Genomic DNA, 7486 nt, shown 5'->3' with positions numbered 1-7486 from the left:
TTTAAGCCTTTTTTACTACTTATTTAAACTTTAACATAAGTTAAGTTAGTATGCGAACAACACGTCTTAAAATATAAAAAAGCATATTTACATATAATGTAATAAAGTCATACAAGCAACAAGATGAAAAAGTATTTATGTACTACTGTTTTATTTTTAATTTCTTAACTACTCAGAAGTTTTAGAAGATGTCTATCTAATATTTTATTTTTTGTATTTTTTATAAAACTTCGTTTTTTTTTGTATAATCGTGTAACATAATTTGTATGTTTTATACTGGCCTTAAAATATAAGATAAATGTATGATATAATAGCTTCAATTTAAAAAGTAACTAAAAATAAACTTACCATTGCTATGTGTTGTATCTTCAATTTTTCTTAATTTTCAGCAAAAAAAGATTTGAATTATACGATTTAATTGAAAATCTGATACAAACTTGTTATTACAAAGTAAAATTTCTATAAAGATTAATTTGTTTATTAGTTTAGTTATTTTACAATTTTTTTTAAAGTAAATATTAAAAGTTTAAAAAGTAAGTATAAAAAAAAACTATTAAAATTGTTTTTAAAATTTTACTTTTATATATTTTTGAAGCTTAGTTAAGTACTTTAAGTAAAGTTTCATCTCAAAATTCAATAAATAATTTAGATAACATATTTAGTTTCAAAAATTTGCAAACTAAGAAAACAAAACCTTCTATTTGATTCTTACAATAACTTTAAATTTCAAACATCTTTCTTAAAAACTTTAAAAAACTTTTAAACTCAAAACTAAGTCTTAGCAAGTTTAAAAAACTATAATGCAAGTTACTTAAATACAGGCTATAAATTTTAGCAGTTTTTAGATTTCATTATCATATTTTGAACCAATTACTGTATTAATTAATTTTTAACAAATTTAAATTAAATTTAAAAGAAACTCTTTAAATAAAAATAAAGATTAGTTACTAAAATTATACAGGTTTTAGCTTTCAAAAAAAAATATTATTTCATAATTTCGTTTTATAATTATAGGAATAATAAAAGACACATGATCAACTAAATCTTTTGATAAAATTTTACTGTAGTTTAACTTTTATTAACTTTTATTGTATTTTAACGTTTAATAACCCTTAAGTAACGGGAAGCTAACTTACTTAAATCACTATCGTAGTGCCAAGTTTTTATAGATTACTGCTACTAATTAGCCTTTTAAACAGTCTTATAAGCAGTTTTTTGTTATTTAAAAAAGTTTCTAAATTTTTATATGATGTTTAAAATTTAACTAAACTAACTAAAGTTTGCTGTCCATAAAACATTTAAACTTTTCTATTTCAAAGTAGTCTCAAAGCTAAACTTTTTATTTATTTTCCACAAACAAAGCTATTGTGTAAGTTGTTTATTTAGATATTCTTTTCTAAAATAGCTTGTTAATTAGTAATAAGAGTAAAAAAATAACTAGATCTAAAGCCTACACTGTAACATCATTAATATAAGAGGTTAAAATATAATTTAAAATATTTTATTTTAAACCATAACTTTGATACTCAAATATTTTTATTTAAATATTTAAATTCCTAACTAGAAGTAAATTATTCAATATTGTATAGCGTTGTATTCTCACTTATTAAACTAGAAAAACAACTAAGAATTAAAAACAGCTGAAATATATAACTACAAAATACTTTCAGTAAAAATAATGTTTAAAAAAACCTAAATACTCAAGCATAATCAATCTAATTAAGCTAGGGTTAGTGAAAATAATATTCAAAAAATTTAATCTATTTTTAGAATTTGAATATAGAAATTCAAGTTCTAACAAAATCAAAAAACATCTGCGCACAAAACAAAAAGCTCAAAAACAAATAAAACTAAAATTGACAAAAGTTTGTTTTTCCAACACATGCTAAACTTTACTAACGTAGTTATTGGCTGCATAGCATATATGCGCTGCAAATTGAAGCCTACCAACAATAAGTATACAACATCGAGTATAAAATCCAATACGTTGTATTGATTTACTTCTTACTACACGTTTCTTCATTAGTTATATAAGTAGTTGCTTTCCCGCCTTGGTTTATTGACCATTAATAAAAAACTAATATGATATTTATGAAAATGCGTTAGTGCAAAACATAACTAAGACTCGACAAACCAAACTTTAATCAGTATTAGGTAGGTTTTTTTTTCTTATGTTTAATTCAAAAACTTTTTTTAAGTTACTGTATGTTCTCCTTTTTTCTGTGATAAGCTCTATTAGAAGTAAATTTGCATAGTTCTCAGATTCGGCGGTGGACCCATGTTGAACTTTTTCCAGTATTAATATTTTATTCTACTGCAGAACATTTTTCACGATTTGAAATAAATCCTACTTAAATTTCATTGATTTTTTTGCAATTTATTTTGAAATTGTTTACACTCTTTGATGTGGTGGCAAAAAAAAATTGCTAAAGGTAATTAACGTTCTAAAAAGTCTTATAGATTTAAGAAAAGAAAAATCTAACGGCATCATAAATAAAAATTTATTAAGAAACAATATATGTTCACTTACTGTTTCAGAAATGAATTTGCAAGGGTAAACAAATTTTACAGCCAGTTGTGCATAGATTTTTTAAGTCTTAATAAAAGCAGACAAAAACAATAATTATTCTTAACCAGACTGAAATATTTTTATGTAGTGCTAAACCTATTTTCAAAGTTTAAAGCTACATTTTAATAAATAACTTTTTAATTTTAAATTGTCTTAAAAACAAAAAGTTTTGGTTTTAAGATATCTCAGCTACAGACTTATTTGATAACTTCAGTCGTTTTAAAACGAAAGTATGATCAAAAACTAGAACTATTTTGAAAGTTTTACAATTAGATAACTTTAATAAAGTGTCTCTTAAAGCGCTAAAAAAACATAAACAAAATTACAGCTGTAGGTTCAATAAACTAAAGGTGTTAGCTAAAAGCATATCTCCCAAAGAAAAATAATAACAAGTTTTCTAAAGTTTCAACAATATGAATCACTTAATCTGGCTACATTTATAAAAAACTGATAATCTCAAAGAACCAATCAAATGTTTTAAGTTTTTTGTTGAAAATTAATAATTGATTTTACTGTAGTAAGTACAATAGAATACATCGCAAAATATTTAAAATTCCATATACCAGACTATTTTTGACTATAATGAAACAATTCAAAAAAAACTGTCTCATACGGTGTATTTTATGCTTTTTCTTTTTGATTGGTCAAGTGAAATGAAGTAGTCGTGTTTTTTCTATAATTTACACAGCAAAAAGCATTTTAATATGTTTTTTTTTGTAATACTTTAATAGTTCAATTTCCATGAAAAAAAGAGCTTTTTTATATAAAAAGCAACCCGTCAACCGCAGACTTTGGCTTTAGTTTGACGACCCCTGGTCTTTATACTATGCTAAACTAGAAAAATTATACAATAAACAAAATAATTTAAAAGAAATCTGAAACGTTTTAGATGTTCAAGTAAATTTAAACTTTAGTAAACACAATGTCTTTAAAATAAATTTCAAATCATTGTTTATACGTTGTTTATAACAGGCCGCACTTACAAATAGGTCGATACTATTGAAGTTGTCTATGTTATAATAGTAGTTTTTTTTTTTGTTAAGCTAAAATTGAACTTTGTATTATATTTAATATTTTTTTAAGAAACTACATGTAGTTCTGTAATATTTAGGTAATTGACATAGATCTAGTGACTATAGTTAATATATAGTTTTTAATTAATTCAATACCATTCGTGGCTGTAGATTTTAAAAAGGTTTAAAGAGAAATAGTAAATGAAAATATTAGTGAAGTTAAAATAAGTATTAAAAATAAAACTATTTATTTCTGTTACATAAAAACTTTACAGTTAGAAAGATAATTTGATTTATTTGTGTAGAACTTTTACGTAACATTTTATAAAATAGATAAGATATTTAAGTATACATCCAATTTACTGAAAAGACTGTATTCATAAAAGCTGATTGTTTATATAGATAGTATTAATAATTGATTTATATATATATATAAACAATATAATGCTGTTTCATAGCCTATATTTTTTCTTTAGCAGTTGTAGTTCAAAAGAATAAATATTATACCATAAATTTATCAAATTTCAGTTTTTATATAAGCATTTGATTTAATTTTAAACCAAACATAATAAGTTAAGATTGAAACTATTAAATATATAAATATAAAGTATTATTATGCTACTAGACTGTGAATGAATAACAAAAATAAATTTTACTGAGTCGTTACCATTAATATTTTTCAAATTCATGAAGAGTCAGAACAACATAAACCTAGATATTAAACAGTTTTAGCAATTTATTCAAGCTAATTTGATTAGCTTTCTTTTGTAATTTATTATCAACAAAACCAAACTTAAAATAACTTTTGTTTATAACTAACTTTTAACAGTTGTTATTTAACTATATATCAGATACAATTTCTATAAAACTATCTATTAAATATATACTTGAAGTAAACTAATTTTTTTTAATTAGACTGGCTAAAATTAATTGAAATGATTTTAGTAATTATTTTGATCCTTTCTTAACTGATTTTCATTACATTCAGTTATTTATCTATTTTAATAGTAAATTTTATTAAATCTTTTATTAAACAATAAGTTTATAATATTTTATAAACGCAAGTGTTAATCTTAACTTCCGTGTCTTTCTATTTAGATATTTTTCAATTTATTAAAATTTAGTTTACAAGTTTTAGATATAAGGCTACTTTAAATATATCAAAAAGGCTGATGAAAAATATACCAAAACACTTTGAAGCATTTCACCAAAAATGAAAAAATAAACTATTCCTTTGAACAAATTGTGCTTAAGAGGTTTAAAAGCAAAAAACACGGATTGGTACAAATCACAACTTAAAAACTCAACTTAAATAAAAACTAAAAAACTTTTCAAAAACATTCTGTACATAATGAAATAAATTTTGTGGTTTCACAAACAAACAAAAACTTAAATTATTCTTATATTAATTGAACTTAATTTTTTATTTAAATTAAACTTAACACTGCTTTTTAAAACATTTGAAACAAATTTGATTACTTTAATAAAAATAAAATTATAACTCACAATATTTTAAACTACAAGTTTTAAACTATAAAAGCGCTGAAATTTTGTGTAAAAGCCATGAATTTTCATCAAGATCCAACTGTTTCTCAACAACTACGCATCATCAGTAATCGTTGGACTAACGTCATAATCACCAGTCACGTGACGACATGGAGTCGTAATCGTTGGAGTCGGAGTTATTTTCTCTTCCCCTCCTCTGGACGCAAGAGTTGCAAAAGTCACCACCAGGAGCCTCTGTCAACTTTAGCAAGCTTTTCTCCATTGTGTACTTGCGATCACGTGACCCCATCTCGCGATCCTCCACTGTGACGTGATAATTAGATTGATGTAATTTTCAGAATATGATGTAATAGAAAAGAGGAGAATAAGAAAGTTAATTTGTTTAGTTGTTGTAAAACATTAAGTAAACGCTAAAGATTAAACTAAAAAATAAAATTTGTACATAAATTTTAATAAGAATTTTAAAAACGTGTAAAAATAATCGTATAAACAAAAAATAAAAATATATTTTATATTATGAACTTGGTTATTTCTTACTAAATTTTAAAAGTTATGTAAGCAAAAATCAAGAACATTTTGAGTATTTTATCAATAATGTTTTAATACATTTTTATCACTAACACTTACACAAAAGATTGCTGATAGCCACTTAAGTTTTTGTATTAAATATTTTAAACTACTAAACAGGTAATGTTTTGAGAGCAATATATAAAATCAAAACAGTTTAATTGCTCATCAGTAGCCAGTTGTATATACTAATAAACACAATAAAATATTATAATTAAACTTACTGTAGCAAATCCAATTGGCATCGTTCGTTATACTGAAGACGTTGAAAAATGTTTGTGAAATTGCAAAACTGGAAAAAGAGGTCACCTGTTTATATATTTATTAAAATAAAAATATTCTAAAAATAATGTTAAATTGCAAAAATTCAGTAACTTGTAAATATAAAAAATATTTAATCAGAAGATGCTAAGTTTATTGATATAATTGGTTAAAATCGACCTAAAAACTAATCCCTTGAATAACTTTTCTTTAACGATATAAAAAACTTAAACTTGTAGTAAGCACAAAAGTAATTGTACTAAAGTAAAACTCTTTATTATATTTTTACGAAAATTCATGTATTTACTACCTAATATATACAACTAACGAGAACAGGTAGCCAGTAATAATTTAGTCCGGGCATGTTTAACTCCAAACCGAACATGATGCCCGCGTTTTCACTGAACACTGTCACCGCTATTGCCGATGTTATTATGCTGATTTGTAGTTGCGCTGTTTCGATAAATAATATATATATATTAATTAATGAAACAAAATAATACTATTTTATACTGATATAGCTAATGTTACTATACTGATTTGTAATTGCTCTGTTTTGATTAAAAATGGTATACATATACTAAACGTTTTAAAAAGTATTGCTAAAAACATCAAACCTTTTAATATATTAATAAGAAAAATAACACTAAATATTGTTTTAATGTTGGAAATGTCGCAAAGCTTGACGAAAAAACTATGGAAAGTTAAATTTTGTAAAAAACTCAAAAAATCACTGATTGAAATAGGATACATTGAATCAACAATAATATTACAAAAAAGTTTTACAATATTAAAAACAATTTCACAACAAACCGATGATCATGATGATTTCAACGGTGTAGTCCATAAGTGGGTATCTGAGATTATTTCTCATTACAATTTGGAACGCTCTCTCAGCGGATACCCTAAACTTTCCCCGTACAATGCTACCTGTAGAAAAACAGATTTGAAAACTTGTCATAAGACTAAAAAACGTGAGATATTAATTACTACTTAAAAGAAGGTATTTATATGAATTTGGTATAATTTAACTTTTTTCCTTTATACTTCTAACCGCTCTTTAATTAAATCTAAAATAGTTTGTATAGAATTTTAAAACATTTCGACTATGTTATAAATTCAATAAATTATTCACTTAAAATTTTTCGAAATTTGAACTTATCTTAGGCTCATAAACCTTTTACTATATATTATCAAACATCGAAACGATTTCTAAAAATCTTACTTAATGTTTCAACTAAACTTTGGCTTTTTGTAAACAGTGTCTAAATACCAACTCACCATTATAAAGGCGTTCCTGTTGAAATACTTCCAGTAATTCCCCACAAACTGAAAGCACTTGCCGCACAAAACACCTGGCGCAGTGGCACAACTTGTACCTCCGCGAAACGTGGTAAAACCACTCGACCATGAATCTGGGAAGTGTGACCACCGGGAGCACCAGAGAGCCGTAAGTCAATGTACCCGAGTGGTACCTGGGCGTTAGATTGTTTTAATGAAAATTTTGAAATTTAACAAAGCTAAGTTCCTGTTGTTTAGTTTCTCACTGACAACTTCAATAGTACGAAAA

This window comes from Thalia democratica, unplaced genomic scaffold (genome assembly GCF_965202585.1).
Source record: "Thalia democratica unplaced genomic scaffold, ktThaDemo2.hap1.1 HAP1_SCAFFOLD_106, whole genome shotgun sequence".
Lineage (NCBI taxonomy): Eukaryota > Metazoa > Chordata > Thaliacea > Salpida > Salpidae > Thalia > Thalia democratica.
Note: the sequence above shows the minus strand (reverse complement) of the source record.